The sequence below is a fragment of the Lycorma delicatula genome, chromosome 13, assembly GCF_047948215.1.
Source record: "Lycorma delicatula isolate Av1 chromosome 13, ASM4794821v1, whole genome shotgun sequence".
Lineage (NCBI taxonomy): Eukaryota > Metazoa > Arthropoda > Insecta > Hemiptera > Fulgoridae > Lycorma > Lycorma delicatula.
The window spans coordinates 28366816-28394414 of NC_134467.1; the positions used below are offsets into that span (position 1 = coordinate 28366816).

General features: G+C 29.6%; 1 protein-coding gene and 1 long non-coding RNA gene across 3 annotated transcripts in view; one reads left to right on the plus strand and one right to left on the minus strand.

Annotated features, from left to right (window-relative positions):
• Positions 1-27599, minus strand: part of LOC142333738 (uncharacterized) — a 55734-nt gene that overhangs the window by 17209 nt on the left and 10926 nt on the right. Inside the window, exon 1 of one of the 2 annotated variants that reach the window (XM_075381193.1) lies at positions 2898-2989. The exons of the other annotated variant lie outside the window; for it this stretch is intronic. The gene's annotated coding sequence lies outside the window, so the exon portion shown is untranslated. Of the gene's footprint in view, positions 1-2897; positions 2990-27599 lie in introns of those variants that run through there. 2 annotated transcript variants of the gene reach the window in all.
• LOC142333742 (uncharacterized) overlaps positions 18968-27599 on the plus strand; it is a 31851-nt gene continuing 23219 nt past the window's right edge. Inside the window, exons 1-2 of the long non-coding RNA XR_012758676.1 lie at positions 18968-19153; positions 21639-21837. This is a non-coding gene — a long non-coding RNA (uncharacterized LOC142333742). The remainder of the gene's footprint in view (positions 19154-21638; positions 21838-27599) is intronic.

Genomic DNA, 27599 nt, shown 5'->3' on the forward strand with positions numbered 1-27599 from the left:
TTAGCATCAAATTTACACCTCAATTTGTACCCAAGAATTTTATTACTGATCAATGTACTGAGCTAAATGTTTTAACGGTCTGAAACTCCTTAATGAACAATTTTCTGACGTATTTATATGAACATTTTTCCTATTTTTGGCTATTGAACCATCTCCAGACAGAATGCCGGGCAATTTGGAATCATTCTGTATATTGAGTGATGATTTATTTTTAAATGATTCCAGTGATAATGCTGATTTTGGCACCTATTCTGATGAAAACCCTGAATACAGATCAACATTTGATTAAACTAGTTTTGATTAAACTAGTTGAAGTTTATATAGAATGATTCAGAGGAAAGTTATGCTGTAACTATGAATCTGTTTGAATTAGTACACACCATGGTAGAAACACTTACCTACTGTGATTGAAAATATATAAATTAAAATTGCTGTTATTAAAATAATAATTACTATTATGTTTTCTGCTAAGATCACTATAGTATCTATGATGACTACTGTTTACCTTTCTTAACTTCATTCTTTTCACATGTTGTCACATTTCATTTCAGAACCACTCCACTGTCAATACTTATTGTACTCTCTCTTAGTATAATACGTAAGAAAAAACATATGTAAGAAACATGTCAACATGTAATAAAAGAATGACGCTAGAAAATATACAAATAAATTACTTAAATCTTTTGAAAATGTTTAATTTCCGTTTACTTCAAAACCATACTCCAGGCAACACAAAATTGGAAGCTGCCATTCTGTTTTTAAAAAAAGAACCTCCCTCCAACAACCAAGCAGAAGGGTATCAATAAATTCCATTGTTATACTGACGTGCCTGCCTGCCCACCCTTGTTTGGTGAAGCTTTCACATTTATAACCTATTCAAGAGATTTCCAAACTTTTTCTAATTGGTACGCACTATTTTAGAACAAAGATGTTTTTCAATATGCCCACAATAACAACGGATACCAACAATGGGGAAAAATACTAAAGAGAATTAAAAAGAAATGTAAAATGCAAGCTTGTTTAGATATATGTATATCAGTAAAGATCATGAACATAATAACAAAGATAAATTCTGAATTTGAATTATAATTATATTATCACATGAAGTGGAAAATTATCTTCGGTTACATTACTTTAACAGAAAAATTTATAGCAATATAAACATGCAAAAATAATTTTACAAAAATATAGTTTTGACAACTACAAACCATTACTTTTACCACTTGAATTTGGTTGGAAACCCTCCTCTAATATTCAACGGTGGACATACAGGGAAATGGTTGGAAACTTAAATTACTGAGCTTCAGGCACAACACCAAACTTAAGTTATGCCTTGAATATTGCATCTAGAGCCCAGTCAGGTAATAAAGGACCATTTTAATTCGGTAAAAAGAATTTTCAGATATTTGAAACTATTTCTGAAGACGGCATTAGATATAGTAAAACAACCAGTTGAAAATTGAGGCACACAGTGATGCCAACTATGTTAGCGACAAAGTGACTCAAAGATCATCAACTAGTGGAACTCTCCTAAATTCTAAGACCACTTGACAGTTTTTCATCAGGTTCAGTTTTATGCCAAAAAGACTAACAGCTGATTTTTCGTCAATCTCATGTTAAATATGAAAGAAGAATTGATGAAATTTCATCATGTTTGTAATGATCACATGATTGGTTGTCAGGGCAGACCACTTGATAGAGTTTACATTTGTTATTGTTTAAAGTCAAACATAACATTGCAATTAATATTAGGATAGTAAACAAAAAAATTATTATTTTGAACTGTTTATGCTGTTACTTTTATAGAAAATTTCATAATGTTTGTTGCATAATGTACAAACATTGTTTGTTTGTTATTGTATTGAGTTGGCGGTGAAATCATAGTTTGTTCAGAATGAAAAAGAAGCTTTATTTTATTTATATTACAATACTGTATTTATTGGTCTATGGTATAGTATATAAATAAGCAGAGAACACTGTGTGTTTATCATTGTTTCTGATGTTTAGTGAGTTTAGTTGTTTATGATGTTCAAATTGTAATATTATATTTATTTCATCTTAGTGGTTTTTTTCTGGCAATATTTATGGGCAAGTTGCTATAACACGTAAAATCGGTGTTGAATTTCAAACACAAGATTAAAATTGATCAGGATCTTAGTAATGTTCAATCTGAGAGCGATTTGTGTACTGACAAGTCCTAAGAAACTTTTACAAATTTGACTAAAATGTATCAAATTCTAGTCAAAATTCATGAAATTTTCAGGTTTAGGCACTGTACAGTTTTTTTACCAGCAATAATATAAGCATGTGATATTTTTTTACACAATCTCCAAAAAATGTTCGGTCCTCAAACGGTTAAAACTGTGGCAGACCAGTTGTGTAGAAAAGTAAATTGTAGAAATGAGTATCACTCTCTTCTATGAAAGCTGAATGTTGCTGCAATAGACAACCAAATGGTGGGTTTGGTTAACATCTACTTAAAGGAAGTTTGTGCACTTGATGTTAATTCAAAGCTTTATTAATCAGTGTGCCATTAAAGTTACAAAAAAAACACGATGTTCCACAATAAATACAAAACATATCGAAACTAAATACTACCATTATGAGAGGAAGCTTGTGAAAGTGAGAAGCTTCGTTGTCTGAAAAACAGGGGCAGGACATACATTTACAAAAGGAATATCATCTAGTTAAAGGAATGAAGACTCTCATTGGAATTAAAATTCAATATAAATTATAAAATTCTGTGACCTTGAATTATGAACAACGAGAAGCTATATAATGAAGTATTAATATTTACGTAAAATGAATTTACATCACTAGTACACACTATCGATTTATCAGTACAAAAAATACAAACTTAAATTCCAATTATATTAGAATAGTGTAAAATTACTTACATAGCGAGATAAACAATTGAAAACCCCGACGAAAAAATAGGACACAAATTAAAACATGTACCTTTGTCACATTCCTTCTACAGAAATTCTAGCGTGATCAATGATGCCAACACAAGCAATTTTATATGAAGATAATGCACATCAGAATTATTTTTTTTTCATGAACATTTAAAAAACTTCAATGTAAAAAGCAAAGAATTTACTGAAATTTTCAAAAAATTCTTAGAAGGTATTGTTATCTATTAATTTATTAAAAAAATAAGATCTTGCATTTAATAATAATGTTTTCGTTCATCATAAAAGTAATACAACACAAAAACCAAAGCAAACATAAAAAAACAAATAATATTAACGTAAATATATATACATTAATATATATATTGACTAAATTCTTTAATCTACTAATTCGTCGGCGATTAATTTTTATAATCGACTATTCCGATTAATATTAGTCGAAGTAGTCGTATGGAGTTGACTTAGCCGAAGACGTAATTCTTCTACTAATATTAGTTAGTCAGGAAAAGTATTAAATAAGGCGCACCCATACCAACAACGATGACGCTATTCATCATTGTACAAATAAGTCATTCACTCACATTAATATTCCATCACAGTTTCTATTTATCCGATAAATATTTAGTACAATGTATCTTATACTAAACGACGTGCTTACTCTTTGTCTTTGCTGGATTCATTCTTATTTTATAATTATCTTTCTATGTAGTTTCTAAGTAATTTTTTTTTCGTAATTGTAAGTTAGTTACACTGCCCCGTTCTACCTGTTCAGGAGGTTTTGGTTTGCTTGGTATTTTTCCCGCCACGTCCCGTCGTCCCGTTACTTTTTTTTATCAATAAACAATCCGCTATTGGGAAATTTTTTTGAGAATAATTCTCCAACAACAGCAATATGTAAAGCATGTAAAAAAGAACTCAAAAGCTCCAATTACACCTCAAATTTAAGAGAACGCCTAAAGCGAAAACACATAGGAGTTTACGAAACCTGAATTGTACCACCACATACCCAAGCTCATTTTGAAATCACTGAATGTTTCGATTACACCGGAGAGCCGAGCTGTACAGAAAAACACTCAAAGATTGCAAATAGCGAGAATAATCAGTCCATGGCATCCACATCAACTTTCGTATCTCTTCCGTTGTCTGTGTCATATTTTCTAAACATTTAACCCACTTGTTTCTACAACATAAATCTAAACTTTTGTTTATAAATAAAGTTAATAAAATTGATAATTTAGTGGCAGAAATGATTTTTTGTACTTTATATGAGTAACCAGTTATAACTATTTTTAAAATGGAGGCCAAATGTTTTGAAACCCACACTCTTAAATCACTAAAAGTTAAGGCCTGTACTGACCAAACTGTTGCTCTCAAGAAATTACAATATACTGAGTGTTTATAAACTGAACAGACTTTATTTTTTTCTTTATTATTATTATTCTTACAAGCATAAGTTTAATGAACACAGGGGGCTCCAGTCATTATTAGTAATTTATCTTTATTTAATTATTTATTTTATTTTAAGTTAATATTTTGTACTATTTTAAACATATTAGTATTTTAAATTTGACTTAGCTAATATTACTACATTTTATCATTATTTTGGAAGTCCATAATATGTACTACCATGCATCACTATCATTCTTATTTTTGTATAATCAGTTCTGTAATGAAGTAATAAAATAAAAAATAATAAAAACCTTGCATTTAAATATGAGAAAAATATTTTGGTTTTGGTAAATTCCTTTAGGTATAGAAAATATATAAAAACTTTTTCAATAAATCATTAGTAGAATAATGCCTTTATCATTTTTTTTCAAGAGCTTTATGAAATTCTGAAAAATGTTCCAGTTATAGTTTCTGTCGATAAAAAAGTACCTAATTCAAACAGATAATGATAGATACAGCTCTACAATTGAAAAATCAGAGGACTCTCCAGAAATTCTCTCTTGGAAAACCAAACATATTACAAATGTCCCAGAAATATTTGTGAAAGTGGGCCATCGCCATGATAAAACAAAATGAATAAGGGATGAATTACCTTTGTAGGATTTTTTAAATCTTTTTATTTCTGATGAATCAATTTATTTCAAACTAATTTACAGGTACAAAATAAACTAAACAGTAGAAAACTTACAAACCTAAAGACTATGATGTAAAGTTGTTTATAGGTATCAGTTTACTATTGGGAATAAAACCGCTAGCTGCAAGGATTATTGGATCACAGCAAAAGATTTATGTTATGAGTGTAAATCGCTTTGGTCACATAGACCTCTAAATAATAACAATGATACGTAAAAATGGGAAGATCCTGATTATGATGATGACTTTTTAAAGAAAGGCCTTTTATTTCTCTGATGTCTGAGAATTTAAAAAAATCCATTTCAGTTTGTTCAAAATAAAGACAGTTGAATCTATGATAAATTTCAAAGGCATATACCCATTTAAGCAATTTTTTTTTTTAAATCAATTAAAAGAGGCTACAAGCAGTAGAATATAGCTGACAAAACTGGTTATAAGAGGAAATTTGAAATTTACAAAGGAATTGTTTTTTTATTCTTAGACACAATGAAGATTTGTAATTAAAGACCAATATTATTATAAGTTAAAAATAAAAATTTAACAAACAAATAAAATTAATAATTAAAACTTAGCTATATCACAATGAAAAATATTCCTCACCCGGTACAGCATAGGTGTAAAGTGCCTATGACATATCCTAAAGGTGAAATAAAATAGCAATAGTCAAAATGTAGATTAAAACAACATGACAATCTGGTATTAGCCAAATAGCATAAATATACAAAACACTACAATATTAAACTATTCAAATATATATGCAAGATCTTAAGAAATTACAAGGCAATCTATAAAATTTCATATTATTTCTGAGGTTAGGGCTAATTTAAATTTCCGATGCAATGCTGCGTCATAAGGATGTAGTGTAGCGTTAGTTGGCAATAGCACCAGAAACAAAGGGTGCATCGTTCTGCGTCAAGAATGTCCATGATTGAGTCTAGTGCATCCTATTAGTAAATGTCAAATAATAACCTCTTCTCGATAGTTTTTCCTGCATGAAGAGCTCCATGGTGACACCGTTTTCTTAACTAGGTTAAATTTATTGCATTCCATTCACTTTTCTACTCATCATGAACCATCCTCTTCAGAAAACAGACAAGTCATTCATAACACAATTAGTGAAAGCAGTATGCAAGCAAGTTCCTGTTGCGGACTATCAGCATACACATTCGCTGAAATTCTGATATGCTAGGGATCCAGCAGAAGCTCACACTTGTGTTAGATTAAATCATCCCATTCTAATAGACTGAATCTCACAGAGAACAGGTAGTCTGAAGTAATAAGTTACTAATTGCCTATAAGGAACTCATGGAATCTGAACAGAAAAATATGTGATGTTTGCTGTGATTAGCATTTACCTATGATTATAGCAAATGATATGTTTACATGATCTTCATCAAATCCACTTTGCTATAGTTCATTCAAAATTAAACTAGACTGCATTGCTGGGGATCAACTTATTGGCTATCTTCATGTGATTATAATTTTGCAAAATGCTATTGTACAGGTAATGTGTACTGCGACTAGGAAAACATTCTTTCACCTTTTCTTCAGTAAATATCTGTATTTTGCATTAATGTTTTTAAGGTCTTCTAACCTTTTACAAATGAAGTGGTAACATCAGGGTGGAGATAACTAAGGGTGAAAGATATAATAACTAAACAGACTTTTACAAAAAATGTTACTGTTCCAAGGCCTTACTGTACATTGTTTTAAAAACCTTAATTTTTTTACACCTATGTTCTTTAAAGTACCTGTAATCTTAATTTAATTTCTAGAGTGGATTTTCTACTTTACAATTGATGAGATGGAAGCACTGTATTCAGTTATGATTTTGTCTATATGAAAGAGTAGTCAACTTTATATTTAAATGTTATGTTAATATGTATGCTTGGTGTCAATATTGTGTTGTGTGTGAGATAGGGGGGAAGAGAAAGTTAATCCTTAGCTGACTATATAAAATTATTTTTTTTAATTTTACTGATGAATAGCTTTTTAGATGGACCTAATTTAAGCAGGGATATGACTTATATTAAGAATTTTAACAAATTAGCTGAAATTTAAGCCCAGTTATCGTAACTAATTTCAATAAATTTATACATGACAAAATGAATTATTATTAATCATGACATAAATTAAGTTGACATCAATAACAAATTATACATGCAAAATCAATAATTAAAAATAATATAGCATGTACTGTACTTTACTTTGAGCGAGCCATTCATTCCGTTTTTGCTTTTTTTATCACATCGATAGTTATCATTTAAATTTACTTTTATGTTTTTACTAACCGCAGAGTTACTTACATAGACAAACACAAACATTTTGTTTTTAAAAATGTTTGGTTCTATTATCACAAAAAAAAGAAAAATAATAGTAAAAATTTAAGTAAAATAAATAGTTAATACTTTTCAAATAAACTGTATAGTATTTTACATATTTACATGTATAAATATATTTTTTTTCGAAATTCTTTGAAGTATGTCTACTACGACTTTTAGTTATTAACTGTCCCGCTTTTGAAAAAAGTCGTTCACTGGAAGCAGCAGTTGCAGGAATGCAAAGTCTAGTTTGCATTATTTTGAATAATCTTGGATAAATTAACCTCCTTTATTTCCACTAAGAGAGAGAGGATTTTGTGTTCTTGAGATGAGAAATTTATTTATATATTTATGTAGCTCTAAAATTCCTGCAGTTGTTGGGTTTGAATTAGTTAAAATTGATGTTACATTTTTATCAAAATCTTCCCGTGCAGTTTTAAAATGCAGGGTTCAATAATTTCTAGTTAGGTAAACCTATCGCCTATTTTTATTGCAGTACGAATCGGATAGAAAGAGAGAAATAACGAATGAAATACAATCGGACTTACAGCGAACGAGCCGGGTAAAGCAGCCAGCCGGTAAATAATGAACACACAATTACAAAACAATTTTTTTTTTCCCTTTGTCTTTATACATATCCCGCGGTCGCGCTAAACAAAGTTACACCGCACTTTTTCTCTACCGATGTTTTAAATATATTTTTATTTTGTTTTAATGGTTTTTTTTTTACTAATACTTCTATATTAACGGTGAATTATTTGGTTTACATTTTCAATCAAACAGTATACATTATCGTAAAATATTTTCAATAATAATAATAATAATGTTTAAAATGGTATTTTTGGTTTAATAAATAAGTTTTACAACTAAAAAAGGAATTTCTAACAGACAGTTGGGATTCGGTTCGCTTTAATCGATCAGAATCATACCATCTGAAATAATTTCAATGATTTCCCGAGAAAAAAATTATAGATACGAAGTAACCAGGTGTACTTAACTAAGTTGATTTCCAAGGTGTTAACTGTTATAATAATAAACAAATTATTTATTTAAATACATTCTGGTAGTCAAATCAGTATATAAAAGTATATATCATAAACATACGTAACTCAAAGCGTTATTTAAGATAAAATAAAAATACGGCCGACGGTACACGAATGACTTATGGAGAGGGCTTCTAAACAGAAGCCAACAGATAAATTAATATTTAACCACATCTGTTTATGGAATATTCGATCACCTTGAAATTATAATCAAAACTCTTCAGTTCGTACCAGCCTGTATGGGTGTGCGGGTGTGTGTAAAAAATTAATTTATCTAATGGTTGAAAGTGATCTGACACGACACGAGTCACAAGTCGCTTCTGAAAACAACTTAAGAATAACAAATTCTCATGTCAGGCTTACAAGGAAAGGTTAAGACTGGAAATAAATGGTTTCCCAAAATGCAGATAATATTGTGCGTGTAAGAACTTCATATAGTGAGCATTATTACTCTCAGAGAAAGTAATTCTGACCGTTAATTTTACTATCTGAGGTATTTTAGATGTATTATAACAACAATAAATTCTGGAGCAGATAGAATTATAACAGCAAATTAATGTGGCCGTTAAAAACAAGGAGATGTTATCTTGGTGTGTTCAACCGATTTTATCTATTTATTTAAAACATGCCACCAGGCTAGGATATGTTGTTAATGAAACTCTACAACAGAATAATGCCGAAGACAGTTTTGAGGAGTAACCGAAGATAAAATGTAACCGATTCAGTAAAATAACATCAGAGTGTTAATATTTTATATTCATAGAAATATACATTTTTGTAATTTTTTCTAGTGAATAGATATTCAGGTCAAAAAAACACGTCCATACTCATACTCTCTCTTCCTCTCCCTCTATATATCTCTCTCTCACATAGACAAGCACGATTTGTAGAAGCAGATAATAAAACAGAAACTATTAGATAATAATTTAAGTAAAAATTTAATTGTAGGCTGTACTTAAGAATTTATATTTATACGAACAACGACCACGCTATGCTCCTAAAAAATTAATATAATTACAATTCCGCTCCGATCACCGCGATACAAAAAAAATTAAATGATACAATTATACTCAGTAATTTTATTAATCCGACTATCAATTATCCGGACTTCCGATTCATTTATCCGTAAAATATGCGCATATTTTTTATTGAAAATTTACTTTTATGAATTATTAATAGTATCAAAAAAACTTCCTTTGTTGGAAAAGTAAATATATTCAAAATAAACTTATTCATTAATTAACATCTATCAAAATCTCGATTATCCGTACCTCCATTCTCAAAAGCTTACCAGTAAGTAATTTGAAAATATATAATTAAAGATACTAAATAATCTGCTGAACCGAATGGTAGATAACGAGTTTTGACACTAGCACCGCACCTAATCATTCTTCTCGGACTCCGTTACTGAAGAAGAGACACTAATTACAATTGAATTGTTGCGAGTATCATTAAGGAGGGTAAAATATATTTACAGATTCTAACCAGGTACTTTCGGATTGGACAATAAATGTTCTACTACTGAGCTATCTTCACCAAACGTTCTCTCTCTCTCTCTCTCTCTCTCTCTCTAGAGGGCTATAGTCCCGAACGAAGTGGTCGGGCGATTATGTTCATTAGTTTATTTGTCAGTACATATAGATATTACTGTTAATCCTAATGAAGTTTTAGATATTATGGCGAGAAATAAAAATCGACGATTAGCTTTATAATAATTCATAATTTTTATTGGAGTGTAAATGTGCGAGTATGTAGTATAATGTGAATTATGAAAAAAATTATATAATAACATTATGATTCTTATTTGCGTAGTAAATTATGTATTAAATCTAAGCATATGTTTCGCGTTTCTCAAATGCAAGAAAGTATAAAAAACCGTTTCAATATAAAATAATTTTCATTATTATTATTATTATTATTTTATGATCTCATCAGCACCCTACACAATATGTAATGTTAAATTACATAAACTTTAAAATACGTATAATATAAAAGATTAATACAATGTTGACTCTTGTGTTTATAAAAATAATCAGTTTTAAAATAAAAATGTTGCTGAAAGGTGCCGAATCCCAGACAGCCTTTGTATTTTGAATATGCTAAAATATTAATTTCATAATAAAAAAAAATAAAAATAATTTAACGTTGATATGCTGTCGATTCAAATTTGTTAATAGATGCATTTTGACGCGTCAGTAGAGTATTTGTTTTAGTAAACGCAGAAGACATAACAATTTTTATTCACCCGCTGTGTATCTGTATGTAGCAACGGTTGTTAGGAAACCGAATTCCCTTCCTCTCTTCGACTACTACAACCTTTCAAGGTTAGACAGCTATGTATCTGGCAATGTCTGTAAGTCTGGCAACTCTGTACCAGCGGTTGCTAGGAAACCGAATCCTGCCTTCCTCACTTTCAAGGTTACACAGTTAGAACGTAAATGCATCACTTATAATATTACTGTATTTTATAAAATTATAACTAACCAAAAATATAAAATTAAACCCTTTAACACTACAAACGTTTTTCATCACCGATGTATTTATTTTTTTATATTGGTTGTGGCCATTATTTCGATTGAAATTATTGAAAAAAAATACTTGTAAGTCAAAAATTGAATTCAAGACTTTTTTAATGTATGAAACCTAGCTAAACAACTGCCGATGGTGGTGTCTAACATGAGACTCGAACCTAACACCATCAGTCTATCAGTACATTTTTAAAATCTTTTATTATGAATTTATATATAGATGTCGATGTAAAAAATATTTATTTGTATAAGAAACCAGTAGAGATTGTGATTATAATGTTTATAGTCGTTGACCATGATTATGTAAAATGTAACTGAAAATTGATCCCTTTATGTTACAGAAATTATTTTTTTTTTTTTTTTGTGTGACAAATTTCTGTCCAAAACGAGAATCAACTCAAATCTTCAATAAGCGGTTGCCGTAACATCTCGGCAACCGCTCGTCCGATTTTCACGATTCAAACGGCGTATGTATCGGCAGGTCGAGTGCTAAGTGTTTAACGCATCGCATACACTCTTGATCGACCGGATGTTGGTTATCCGGAAATTAAATCGTTTAGTCCTATGTTTTGATTGCACTCACCCACCGTAAAACGTACCGATCCGATCTTTCGATAAATACGCTCAAACCTGTGCGCTAGCGCAGCTGTAAATTATAAACTTATGAAGAGTAAAAAACAGAAAATAAAAAATATATAAAAGAAGTTTTTAAAAACCACTCTTATATTTTTAAATTCCATAAAACTTTGAAAGAAAAAAAAATTAAAACATCGCTCTTAAATTAAACGCACTAAAAGTAAAAAATAATTTTACGACGGTATCTCAGAATGGATTTGACAACAAGCTTTGGTGGTGATATGTAAGATTACGTGAAAGTCACAGCTTAAAATTAAAAATTTGATGTCTTTGCCAATTTTTTTCTTATGCGTGATGAATGACCTAGAGTGGGGGGCACACACGCATAAGAAAAAATTGGCAAAAACATCAAATTTTTAATTTGAAGCTACGACTTTCACATAATCTTAAATATCACAATAAAAGTTTGTTGTCAAATCCATTCTGAGATACCGTCCTAAAATTATTTTTTACTTTTAGTGAGTTTAATTTAAGAGCGATGTTTTAAATTTTTTTTTCATATTGTTTATTTATTTGTGTCATTGTTTTTCTTCACAAAATAATGAACTATAACCAAAAATCTAAACTCTCGGTCGAATACATTAATGGGCAAAAACGGACCATGGGGTTGGAAATGGGGTGTTTTTTCGAAATAAACAATATATCGTTATAACTTTCTTATTAAGTAAAATATCGAATTTGTTTAAAGTTCCTACTATTCTTTGGATAAGGGCCTAAAACTTATATAAGTAAATTTTTTTGATATCACCAACTATTAGCCCAGAGGGTGGAAAAATGGGGTTTTGAAGACAAAAAAAATCATACCTCCCTTAATAGGCACAGTATCGAATCGGTTTAAAGTGGTCATTAGTCCTCTAAAAATTACCTAAAACTTTTGTCTTAAACAATTTTTGATATGACCAACCCTTACGGCAAGGAAATTGTAGGAAGATGGGCTTGTCGTATGCTAAACATGTGAAACTTTTTTCACTTGCAACCATTGTCGTATTGAGTAAATTTGAAGTTTTTCTTTAATTTAAGGTGGAAATATTTTTTATCTCCTACTTAGCACCGGTGAGATCTAACTCCGCCTTCCGGCGTGCGAAGGGGTTTTTTTTATAATACTTTTCGAGACAAAAATTTATACCCCCCTTAATAGGCATAGTATCGAATCGGTTTAAAGTGGTCGTTAGTCCTCTAAAAATTACCTAAAACTTTTGTCTGAAAAAAATTTTTATATGACCAACCCTTACGGCAAGGGATGACCAAAATATTGCTGGAATTGTAAGATGGGGCTCGTCGTATGCTAAACATGTGAAACTTTTATCAATCATATTCAATACCTGCATTCAATACGGTGTTACTTTCAATATAATTTATTATAAATTTATTTTTTAAATGTAATTAATAATTTTTTTCACAAAAAAATGCTTTAAATTTTTATTTTCAATTAGAGTTGTATTATCTTAAATTAATTTTAGTGATTTTCTGAGGAAAACGGATTATTAAACGTAATTAAATAAGTGAAAATCAAAGTTTAAGTGAAAAGTTATTCTCTTTAATATTTTATGTAATTATAATTTCCGCAAGATTGACAATAAGTTTTAAAAATAACAAAAATAATTTAATATTAGACAACGCATAATGGTCTATTGTTAAAAAAAAATTGAGAGTGAATGAAACAGTTTGCGAACCAAAGTTTAGATGATAATTTTTCATATAGTTTTGTTGTTTAAAAATAGTGGTTGTTGAATGTCTATCAAGGTCGTTTTGCCGTAGTGGCGCGAAGGCAGAGAAACATATGAGTGTAAGTAAAAAACATGAAACGCAGCCAGCCGTCTGTCTTGTATTTACTGTCGGATAATAATCGGTAGATTACTCAAACAAAGTCAGTTAATGCTTCGAGGGAACAGTGTGTTTAACCTAACCTAAATCCACTAGTAACCGTCATCCAACTTTTCTATTTATTGAGATATTACTGATTACAGTGAGTTTTATTTATTTTTTTTAATATTATTACAATTTTTTAAACAATAATTTGCAATTGTTTTATTCTTTGTTTGTATTATTCAAATAAAATACGAGTAAATTAAGCAATCTTTTTAATAGAAATTCTTTCATAGAAAGATTAGAATTACTAAAGAACATACTTCAGTATAATGTAAATTTACTTCAAGTTACCTTAAATAAAATTTCACACACACAAGATTTTATTAAGTGCGATATTACACAGAAAACCGTCTTTATTTACACACTATAAACTACCAGTCATTGTATTTACTAAATTAGTGTACTCAAATACTCCATTTTTTAATATTTATTAGATTAAAAATGTTAGAACCCAGTTTACACTTGTTTATTTTTACAAAATAAATTAATTATTTATCTTAATACTGTATCAAATAGCAGAGAAACATTATCAAAAAAATAAATAAAACGAAACAAGTTATATGTTTTGGTTATCTGACCCTTAATTAACAAAGGAAATAAAATATATTGTATATCGAATTTAACTGTACTGATGTAATCAGTGTATTTCATAAGAAAAAAGAAACAGTTTTGAAATATGGAATTTAACATTTAATTTTATATATATCAACAAGTTGTAAGTCTGGTAACGAGAATGAAGGGTGATAAGCAAGAATTCGCATCGGTAACATTATCAAAAGGAATAATACAATAAACATTTGAAAACCCCTTATTTTTACTAGGAATGAAAGTAACAAATAAACATCTTAATAAATTTGTAAAAATATTTTTATAAATTTACTGGCTGTACTTTTTATGAAACATAAATATGTACATCTTTTTATGTAACATCTCTTTCCTCTCTTACAATTATTTTTTTATTAAAATATGATCGGTAGTGAGTTTGTAAAAGAGCAACCAATACTTTATAATTCACGTAAGGTTCAGAGTTCGACTCCCGGTAAGGGCTCGGTATCATCACATACATTTTCCAAATTTAATTTATCTATTTTTTAGTTAATTAAAAAAAAAATCGTAAAATTGTTGAAAATATATAGTCGATCATTTTTTTTAAAGAGGAAAATGATTTTTAAGGAAGATTTAATGACCTTTAGATCGATCGGTTGGTAAATTAACCGACTGATATACCGATAATCCTGGGTTCGAATCCCGGCATCATTCGGCATATCTTATCGGTCACAAAACATCTCGTTAACTACTCATAATTAAAAATTTTAACAGAAATTACTCGTAAATTATACGAAAATTAATTTTTCCTTGAAAATATTCAGAACGAGCGTTAAAATATTTTAAATTTTATTCGTAACATTTAAAAAAATATTTACCGGTAATTTTTTTAATTGATTTTCCTTTTAAAGTGCTAAGTTAGATAAATTTATAATTAGTGTAATCGTATCATTACCCACTTACATACCACTTGTTAATCTTTTTTATAATCTATAATAATTTGCGGTTCAGTTTAGTTGTGGAAAATTTTTCAGTATAGTCTGGAATCGAACCCAAGACTTTGGTTTAAGATTTAGTAAGCAAAGCACGTTTTCTGTGGCACTGAAGCGGCAACATTACATTTTTTATTGTTAATTATATTTACCAAAAAAAAAGTATAAAAGCAAGCACGCGAATGTGCTTTTGTATACGTGCAATCATTATGTTTACGTGCGCGGTTGTAATTATATATAATAAATTGAATATTAGATAAAATGAAATAATTGAAAGCCTCATAATTACCTGTTTATGTACCGTTAGCTATGTTTTTTACAGGCGAATTTTAAAAGTTGTTTTCATTTATTATGTTGTACAACTTGTAAGTTATCACGGTGAAAAAAAGTCAGAACAAAACTTGGCTAAATTTTGTCGAATAAAAAAATTAATAATAAATCTGACCGTCTAACGTAAAAACCGACCGTTTCGATCTGCAGAACACATCAATATAAATTTCAAGAAAAGTGTGAAAATATTTGTAAAGTATTTCACGGTGACAATAAAAGGAAATTTACCTTCCTAAAATAGATAGCTAAATTATTAATCACCAAATGCAGACACAGGTAAAACAATTTGTTAACAGAAACGTACATTTTTTAAAACAAAAAACAGAACTTCAATAAAATATTGATATCCGAAATAATAAGTAGCAATTATTAGAGCACATTTAAATAAAAATAAATTTAGTATACAAAAAAATGAGCAACCCCTTTTCTAGTGTAACGGTACTTACTTGAAAGCAAATTATTTTTATAAAGTAATCTATGTATATAAATTTTATTTAATTTTAGTTCATTAAATTCCCATAATACCTGCTAATGAGTTAACCTTTTGTAATTAATCATATTATTTGTGTACTATTTTGCTTTTACAAAATATTTTATTGAAAGAACTTACCTAATTTACATGTAGAATTCTTCTCTAAATGGTCGTTTAGATTCGTGTAAAACACTACTATATATACTGAAAACAAATAACGTATAAGTAAACAAAATTTGATACGGTTTTAAAAACACCATTAGATCGGAAAGAAATAAATATCATTTATTTTTATTTTACATGACAACGTTAATCGTTCGTTAATACTACTTATATTAGATTAATAAGTTATCAGAAAGAAAATATTAGATAATATTACAATCTAAGTTTTCTTTATTTTTACTACATCGCTGTATATAATGGAAGCAGCTAATAAATAATATAAACAAATATAATTTTTCATGAGCGTAACAAATATTTTGACACACGCAGTTGTTTTGACTAATTGTAGCCGAACCAAGTTGAAGGACGAAATAGTCGGATACAGTCACAGCAATTACAGCTCCTGATCAATTCTATCTGTACACTCCCTTTTACATACACCAACACGTACAAGTTACCGCAGTTAGTAAATTTTTTCTCCGCTCTATCCGTAGTTCAGAACCCATCTTTTTATTTTATTCTGTTAGGTTTTTTTTTACTATTATTTTCTTATTAATCTGCATAATTAATTTTAATTTTCTAATTAATGTTTTTATATTAAAATATTTTTAAACTTTTTTTAATATAATATATTTAAAAATGTATTTTTTAAATGTAATTAATATTTTTTTCACAAAAAAAAAAAAAACAAAAGGATTGATTTCTAACAGACAATCGATTTGGTTTGCTTTAATTCTTATTTTCAATTAGAATCGCATTATCTTAACTGAATTTCAATGGTTTTCTGAGAAAAAGAAATTTTGACAATAAAAAAGTAATCGGGTTTATTTAACTATGTTGCTTTCCAACCTGTTAACTGCCATCTGTGATCGGAATTAAGTAACGTTTAATGATTTTACAGTCTAGGAACTCTTTATAACCGTATTTAAAAATATATAAAGTTTCATATCATTAGTAAATATCCTCGATGAATCGGGAGCTAAATTAGACGGTTCTGAAACTTCTTCAAGGTTTATTTCAAAAACAAAACGTTAAATTTTTCAACGAATAAAACCTATCTATATTTAATTTATTCTGTAGTAAAAAGATTACGTACATATGACAATCTGCCATCGTTTAAAACACGCGCACACACACACAAGATTTTATTAACCTCCCCTTAGAGACTATTGAGTGCGATATTAAACTCGAAAATCGGCTTTTTCCTTTCCTTATTTGTACAAAATAAACAAACTACATTGTCTACTCAAATATTCCATTTTAACAAATACAATTGTTACATTTTAAAATGCGTACAATAAGATAGATTAATAAATAAATTACACTGTTGATTCTTGTATTAAAAAAACTGTTTGAAAATATAAAGATATGTTGCAAAAGGTTCTGGTTTCGAATCCCTAATCCCAGACAGGCTCAATATTCACACCCTAAAAATTCATTTCATAATTAAAGAGAAAAAAATAACCGGATATTAATTTGTTGGCAGTTTAGATTAATAAATTGTTTAATATAAAATAGATTATGAATATTTGTTTTAATAATGCGTATTAAGATCACGACAAGTTCCTTCCCGCGCTGTCTGGCCAGCGCCCGTTGTTGAACACAGTTATGTAATATTACTCACTCCAGCCGACAACAAAGGTTCAAGTTTAACAGTCTGACGCGCTTTAATAAATAAATCCCTTACGCGATAGAGCTGAACTGTAGTAAGAATAAATCGATTCCGTATCTAATATTTATATGAATATAAGCGATCTGAGACAGAAGCATTACGCAAGTAATTCTGTGCGGCAACTAACAATCAACTACAGTGTCTTAACGTTATGAATAATTTTTTTTTTTTTTTTTTTAATTATAAGCATATTACGCTGCTGCAAACCCTCTCCAAGCTGAGAAAAAACCTTAGATCTTCAGACTACGAGTAACGTTCTTTTAACTGGCAATACCCAGATAGGCATTAAACATGTGAGCTTAAGTCCAAGCCAAGAATCGAACCCAAAACCCTCAGTATATCATTCGGTTGTTCTATTACGGAGGTGACAAAATAGATTACAAAAATCCGACATCCGACAAAATTTAATTCCATGTCACTCAAAGAACTTTCAATATAATTTTTGGATTAAACTGTTTCGTTCATTGAGAGCCAGGTATTACTTAAAAACGACGAAATATATTTTAAAAGATCTAAATAAAATAAAATTAGGCTTTGTACGTATAATAAAGTGAATTAATAAATAGATCTACGGGTGTATGTACGCTCTTACACACCCATTCGATTTGGATATTGTAGACGGGCCGAACCGTGAAATTTAGAGATAATACTAATCATTCATTACCTCCTTGCGTACTGTTCGTGGTTTCTATAATTTACATCGTAAAAGATGCGGTTCTGTTATTTTTCTTTTTGAGAAGATGACTGTTCGTCTTCTCAAAAAGAAGCAAATCTTTTGTTCATCTTCTCAAAAAAAACTGCAGTTCCAGATATCGATCGAATCTGGAACTTTTAGTCTAGCAGGTAAGGTAGCCAGCGCTACCTTTTCTCTAATAGCATGTAGGCCATGTTACATCTAAAAAAGAAAAGATTAATAATACAATTTTTTTTTAATTCCTGATTGATATTTAAAAAAATATAGTAACACTTAATAACAAAATTGTACGTGCGCGCGCGTGGGGGTCCGTATTTACATGTAGTATATATATATATTTTTTTTTTTTTGAGGGCGAAAAACGGTTGAACGTTATCATCGCCCGGATGTACTATATATTGAGCTTGATTACGTATATTAACTGATTATACGTATTTAAATAATAAGTAAAAATCTCGTTATAACCCCTTTGTGTACGGTTGGCTGTTGTAATATGTCCATTTATAGTTTTAAGCGAAAATTTATTCTCTTTAATATTTTATCTAATTATAAGTTGGGCAAGACCGATAGTCAATTTTAAAAACAATTTAATATTAGACGACATGTAATGGATGGTCTAATGTTAAAAAAATTGATGGTGATGACAGTTTGCGAACCAAATTTTAGATATAATAATTTTGTTGTTAAACTAGCGGATGTCTTTCGATGACGTCGATTCCGTAGTGGGGGGAAGATGAGTCTAACTAAAGAAATTCACCGAGATGCTTTGTTTTGTGGTTAGTTATTGGCGGGAATTATCGGTAGATAGCCGACTGAATACGTAATGCTTCCAGTTAACATTGACGTCATCCAATTTACATCTTTTTACTGAGATATTTCTTATTACTGATTAAGGTGAGTTGTATTTATTTTTTTAATATTATTGGCCAATTATTATTGGCAGTTGTTTTATTCTGTGTATGTGTTATTCAAATTATTTATTAGATTAAAAATGTTAGAACCCAATTTACTCTCGTCTATTTTTACAAAATAAATTTAATAATAATAAATTTGTTTATTTATCTCTTAATAGCGGCTAAACAGTATCGAAAAAATAAACAAGTTATATGTTTGTAAGAGTATTTCGTGAGTGATATATTAGATGTATTTCGTGTTAAATATATTATGTTTTAAGTCGGGTAACGAGAATGAAGCTAAGAAAATAATTTGCATCTGTATCGTTATAAAGAATATACCGATTTAGTCCTGGGTTCGACACCTAAATAGCTTACCGTTTATTCACCGATCTCAATTAATGTCGTTAAATATTCATAAATGAATGTCTCGGGAATAACACAAAAATTAAGTAACAAATAATCGTTTTAATAAATTTGTAAAAATATTTTTAGAAATTTATCGGCGTAGTTTTTATTTAACATATATATATTTAATAATATAAGTAAGAAAGGAAAAAAAACATAGGTAGTGAGTTTGTAGAAGGCAACCAATATTTTATAATATGAGTCGACACCCGGTAAGGACTGTATAATCGTGTATCATCTCAATAATTATGCGTACATAATATTTAAAGCAGAAATTATTCGTAAACAGTACAACGAGATATATACAACAAATAGTTCATTACAGATTTTTATATTTAACATTTCCCGTGTTTAATTTATATTTTTTAAGCTAAATTAAAAAAAAAAAAATCAAAAAATTGTTGAAAATGTATAGTCGATCATTCTTTTAGAGGAAAACTATTTTTAAGAAAGTTTTAATGACCCTCAGATCGATCGGTTGGTAAATTAACCGACTGATATACCGAAAATCCTGGGTTTGAATTTCGGCATTCCTTATAGGTTACAATTCATCTAATTCATTACGTACAATAATAAACGACGCGAAATAAATAAATTACAAAAAAACTATGTTTGTTTAGCTGATCAAAGGAGCGCTGAAATTTAAAAACAATTGAAGTAACATAATTTAACGGTGTACTCGTATTTTCGAAATAAAATTCTATACGCGTAATTTTTTATTACTACAAACGACGTTGTAACTTTTCTTCTCGTCGGCAAAAACCTTAACGGTCAATTTTTTTTATTACAAAGTTTTTGTAAAAATGCACTTTGAGTGAGAAAATTGAAAAAATACAAACATGTTTAAGTAGCCCACCGCATACAGCGAGAGAGATTGACGGAGGGGGAGAGTGAGAGAGTGACTGGGTGAGAGAGGGGTCGAGTGAGAGACAGAGCGGGTAGTGTGAGAGAGATTTGGTGGGAGAGGGTGCGAGGGTGATGGAGAGAAATTGAGAGAGGGGTTGGTAGGGGGATCAGTGATGGAGAGGAAGCGAGACAGAGGGTCTCTCTCCCACTCTCTCTTACTTCTCTTCTCTTCTAATACTATTCTTAATACGGAGTGGTATTATATAAACACAGCTCTAACATTGTGACTACAACAGGTGCTGCTCTGTTGCCAATTAACCTGACTTTTCCTCCCCCCCTGGCCCTTTGGCAGCCAAGATCGGCATCAGGTAAATCACTGCGTTGCGTTTGAGTTATTCAACACTTTTACATAGAATACATTTTCCAAGCTAACCAGTAAGGAAGATGAATGAAAAAAATAATTTTTAATATTTTTCGTAAAATTTTTATTATTTTTTTTTTTAAATTTAATAATAAATCATATTATTATTTATATTTATATATTAAAAAAAAAAAAAAAAAAAAAAAAAATTAAATCGTGTTAAATTCTTTGTTTGACAACAAGGTCAATGAACTTATAAGGTCAATGAACATTGATATTTATCGTTTATGTATTAGTGTTAAAAACTTAAAATCATACTTGATCAACTTTTTTGTTTATTTTAATTTTTTTTTATGTTGTTATAATACAATTAGTAAAATAATCACTGATTTTATACATCCGACTCTTGGTTAACCGGACTTACATATTTTATTTATCCGTAAAATTTACATAAACTATTGCTTGTTTAAGTACTCGAATTATCAGAGATTTTCTTGTTACAAAATTGTGATTCAAATTAAATATAATCTGAGATTAATGTTTGTTAAAACGTCGATTATTCGGACCTCCATATCTCAAACATTTTTCGACTAATTGCGGGGCCTTTTATCCGGAGGTCCCGGGTTCGAATAAAAGGAAATAACTGAAAACCTTAACATTGCAGTTTAACGTTGGTTACGTTCCTTTGTTAACTTTGTATACATAGGTTTAAGCGAAAATTTGGTTTCAGTTATTATTTTGTAAAATTAAAAGTTTTCAAATCTGTAAAACATTAATGCTATACTGTCGGTTGTTATTATGAGAGGAGAAACAGTACAGTGTAGGTAATACATTTTAGTTGGCGCGCCAATTTTCATAATTTATTTTGCAGATTTGTTCGGACGTTGTTTGAAGCGACAGAGAAATAACGTGCGTGGCAGAGAACGAAAGCTTATGGAATCTAGCGACATTACAGATTGCGCGTGATATGCAGTTCAATTTGGATCCTCGTGTCTGCGGTCATTCTTGTTTAACTATTTCTTATACGTTTATTTTGTTTTGGTGTTTAATGACCTTCATTATTAATCGAGGTAAGTTTCTTTATATTAATATTATTTTAATATAGCTTAAAATAAGTGTTATTATTTTTGTTTTCTTATCACGTACTGCATTTTCTATTTATAACACCGGCTACATAGTATCCCCCAAAAATAAACAAAAGTTACACGCTTGTTTATAAATTTTAGGTTAATCGGCTGATAAATAATTAACCAAATAAAATAGAAAAAAGAATTATTGCACAATCTAACCGTACCGTACTCGTGGGTTAAGCAAAGTACGGTAATGTGTAAAAACAATTATTTTAAATCTTTAGTCGTCAGTAATCAGTGTCACACTTTCTATATCCAAGCCGAGAATCGATCCTCTGATCTTCGATATTAAAGACAAGTACTGCTTTGCCATTGATGCGGTGATAGATTCATTTCTAGTTTTACCGATTTCAATTACCTAGTAATATTTGCAGTTTATAAAATAATATTAAGTTTTTAACCTAGAAAAATAATATCGATCAAGTTCATGCCACTACAACTTTTTAATTAAATTGTACAATTATAAAGATTATTATTTTTTAAGATATTGTAATTAATTTTCATTTTTTTATTCACAAAGATACTAAAAAAAAAGAAGAACAAATCCACTTTATCAAATCAGACTGTTTTCATGTAACCCGACACAATACTTCAAAAGTAGATAGACAGCGGTACATTTTTTTTAGTTTACTACTATTGGGGCAAATGTCAAGCCTCTTTTTGCCCTTTTCCATGACTTTTTTCATTCATAAAAACTATAATTTTTTAATTTATAAAGAAAAAATCATTAACAAAAGTTTATACTGGATTTACTCGTGAAAATAATAATACGCATTTTTCATGCAATTAAAATGTTTAATTTGTAACTCGCTAGTTTGATTTTTTTTTACAAAACTGTTGATCATTTTATGGAAAAAAATGATTACGATAACTTTTGTTATTAATTTTGTAAAAGTGCTTTTAAGAAACAATAAATTATATCGGTAGAAAACTATCTGATATAGACTTAATTACTATACATTCCACACAAACTGGAGTCTGTGTATAATACATCGTTTCCTGAAGAAAGAATCCATTAATTTCTCGCATTCTTTCTTGCGATTGTGATAAATATAAACCGTCTCTGGTATAGGAGGTACCAATAAGAATTGCTTTCTCGGATAGTAATGATGCTCGGTATATACAGCCTTCGTTGAGGTGAAAGAAGTGAAGGTGTCATTTGTACGACTGAACATCATTTCCGTTTCAGTAGGTTAGTACGTTGTTACGCGACAACATATGTTAGCTAAGTAAAGTATCTAACGGGAAACTGTTACTTCCTAATTCTTTTTAAAGAATTTGCTAGCCGTAACTCGATTACAAACTGTTTTCGGACATATGTTTGTACGAACCCTTCTTCTTAATTTCAAGCTCTAAAATCGGTTCCCAAATTATTTCTCTTTCCTCCTAAATCATCTTGTGTGTGTATTTATATATTTAATTACACAAATTAAAATATAAAGTAAAAATACGCAAATATAAAATGTATAGTTTACATTTTATAAAATTACCTTTTTAAAAACATCATTTATGATAAAATAATTTCTTCACTAAAAGTCTTAATAAAGTTTGTAAATTCGATGCGACGATCAACTTGAACGTTTAAAAAATTTAGACGGGATTACTCTCCTGTTACAGTGAGAAATATAATTTTTGTATTTACGAAATAATTTCATAGAATCGATACACATACATAAAAAAATATGTCAGAGATTCGAATTAAATTTGATTAGGCTATATTTAATCCTTATAATATTTAACAGAACTACGATTTTGCATAAATATCGTGGAGGTTGGAAATTGAAAGCGCCCTGGAGAAGTTAGATCCGATAAGAAATTATTATCCACTATAGTGCATCTTCGGTAAGAAATTAAATGATCTTTATACCCTTCAAAATTTACGCGCTCACACGCACCCACAGAGAGAATGTTAGAGAATTTTCGCGCTGTCTGGGACAGAGTGAGGTTTAAGAGACGGGGTGATGATAGTGATTGTGATGTTTTATTACTTTCCAAGAGCGACTCTTATTTTGATAATCGTATTCTCTAAATAAGTATATAATTTCGTACCAAATTCTTACGGTATTTTGTATTTCACTTTTAGTCGTTTCTGAAATATTAAATTTCGTATTTTAAAATGTTTGAAATTTATCGGTGATAAATTATAATTTTAAACTTGTATTTAAGAGAATAGAGAGTAAAAACAAAAATAATAGTAATGTAAAACATTGGCAAAAGATACCAGAATTGCAGGTAGTACAGGTAGACAGAAAGTTCTGTGTTCAAATTTCGGTCAGAATTGGCTTTTTTATACGCTTTATTAAAATTTGAAATAAAAGTAAGTGACGAACTGAATGTCGGTCTATTGCCCGTACAAATAAATAAATAGAAAAATGTATTAGGTATTAATACGTGTTTGAAATAGCATTAATAAAGATTACGAGGTCGAATTGTAAATAAAACTGGAAAAATTTTATCTGTTATTATGTAATATTTTTTTTTTGTAAATTACTTTACAAAACCGATAAATTTAATCGTAATATTTTTAAAAAAAATTATTAAAATTAAGGGAGATTAATTATTATTTTAAATAAAATGTAATAATAGATATAAAATGATCGACAAATCTTGATTTAATTTAATTTATATCGAACCTCTATATAAGAAATATATTAGGGATATTAACTTTGTTATTCGACCGCAATACACACACACGTACGCACATTTACGGTTGTATCTGAATTGTTGTACCATCGCGTGACCAGTACTGTCCGAGGGTAGCCAATCAGAGTGAAGTTAGCCACCTGCTGCATTTGTTTCATCTCCCCCCTCTCACCGCACCGTCGTCGCAGTAGTCAGACTGACAAGTTGTTTTTACTCATGCGTCATCCCAATAAAATTAAACAAAAAAATAATTACCTCTGACAGCGTATGAACGATACAATTTTATAAATTATTGTTTCATTTTTTATCATTGACTATCGAAGTATTGTTTTTCTATTAAAGCATTTATTATTATAAAAAATTTACTTATTACATTTATTTTACTTATATTTAATTTTTTTTTTAAACACTTCGCTTTTATTATAATCTGAATTTTTTTTAAATCTAGCACAAATTATGTATTACAGTAAATAAATTTGTACCTTCAAAACTAGATTGTATGTTAGTTCAATCTAGTTTTGAAGGTACAAATTTATTTACAAGGGGTTGTTGATGAAGCTTTCTATTATTTAATAAAATCTAATGTTACAGCTGGATAAAACTATATGTGTATATGTCTTTATCAGTAATGCAAGAGTTCGCACGCACGCACACCCGCGCGCGCAAATGAAGAAATCCTTTACTACATAATTAAAATTTTTAATTTTTATTAAAATATTACATACGTTTACTTCTTAACAAATGTTACCATTGGTAAATGCGGGGAAACATCAGAATTTAAAATTTACTAAATCACACGAATCATTTACCGGTACAAAACAAAAATTCACATATTACTATATAAATTCATACTTTAATTTAAACACGCTTTTTAAAAAATCGGCCTAAAAGCATTAATATTTGAATAGATGTATAAATAAATATACACTTATACAGACTTTTGAGAAAAACAAGGTCTTCTGAAGCAGCTTTTTCATTATTGTAATAATGAAAAAGTGAGCGACTTAAAATCGAACCTGATCGGCTCGAACTGCAGTTATTTTAGCGTCGCGTTTAACACTGCTATTACTAATCGTCTATTTTTGTTTGTTGTAAACTGTTCCAGCTACAGTGCGATATAGTTTCGTTCTTTACGATTATGTTTATTCTAAAATACAGTATTCCATCGAGGAAAGGGCTGCTATCGAGAAAGCTATGGATTCTTTCAAGAGAACGTAAAATATTTTCGGTACGTTTTCGACCGTCAGTATCCCGATAAAGAGTAGTACACGATTCGGTTAAAAAAACGGCGCCGTTTTTTTACAACGGAGTCCGTTTCAAACTCAAAACCAAATAGGCGACCTTTCGTCAGGACTCCGTAGGCCATAGCCCGTATTCAAAGAACAATATCTGCCGGTCCGAAAAAATCTATAGGGTAAATTATCGCACCGTAAGATTCTCCATAACTTAAATCGGAAACCTTATCGTGTAAAAACTAAGCAAAACAAACTAACCGAAACGTCTTAATTATTGAGACCGATTTCACAAAAACATAGTCGATGAACAGATAGACCCGAAGTTGTATTTCACGTCAGACGAGACACGGATTTGTTTATCGTGACACATCGATTCGCAAAATACAAGGTAGCGGGTGGCTAAAAATCCTCACTGAATGTTTGAACGTCCATTTCGTTAGAAAATCGGTAAATTATGTACTTTTTCTGATAATCGTATATCGAGGCCGATATTTTTTTTTAACCGGACCGTCAATACAAAAGTGTACCGTACAATTTTAAAATAATTGTACATTCGGTTAACAGATCGTGTAAAATAGTACGCCTTTATTGAACAAGACGGATCAACTTGTTACATATCAAACTATTCAGTTGTAGTACTTCGTGCTGTTTTTACAGAAGAACGAACAGTCAGCAGAGAACTGCGATGATAAATCTAACAGAAAAATTATTATTAAAATATTGAAAAAAATATAGTTTGTGGAACCAGGACTCAAATTTAAGCAAGAGCTTATTTATAACAAAGGTATTCGTTGCGTAATTTCACAGCCTATGGTATCTAATGACGTAATGCTCTAGCATTTCACTTAATTACTTTTTATCTTCCTCATTCATAGATTTATAGGGTATGAAAAATACCAAATCTTGTTGGGATTAAACCCAGAACTTTCCACTGACTCTACCACTTTCCGTCGTATATGTTTCCTCAGCTTCATTTAGGAAATATTATTCTGTTTTATATTTGCGCTAGGTATAGGCCGACATTTTTTCATTATATTTTATTCAACTACTAACTCGTAACAGAAATAAAACTAATTAGCCAACCCGTTAATTTAAATTGTAATCGATCCCTTGACTGTTCCGTTCACAAAAACTTTTTTTTCTGCATTTACAACCTCAGGCTGCTCTTCATAAAAATATAGGTTATAGGAAAGTAATTTGGAAGTCGTAAAATTATTATAGGCATTTTACTAAAAATGAATTGAACTTGCAAAATTATTTTATGGAGCCTGATGCATATGATTTTTTTGGCATCTTATAAAATTATCTTTTACAATTTTTTGTATTATTTTCATTTCTTAGAAATTAAAAAATAATAAATTGTACTTAGGTTGTTTTATTTTTTGTCATATTTATCCGCGATATGATTAGGCGTAAATGTCCCTCGGATTTGAACAATGAGCAGCGCCCGTGCGAAGTTAGATACTATAACTAATTTTACTACATTGCATCTTGAGTGAAAAATAATATTACTGTCTCTTTTATCTCGTACCTAGTGTGGAAACGCACGCGCAGCTAAGGAGAATTTCAAACCTTTTTATTTCCTTGTACAAAGTAAAGGAAGTACTGTTATCGCAAAAATTTGGGTTTTCCGATTTCAACGGAAATATCCATTTTAACCATCCTTGAATCCATTTTCACTAGTTTGTATGTATGTATACATATAATTCAAAAACGATTAAATGTGGAACAATGAAATTTTGGATTTAGGACTGTTAAAAAACATCTAGTTGTGCACCTCTCCTTTGGATTGCAATCGACTGGAACAAACGTGTCCAAAAAAGC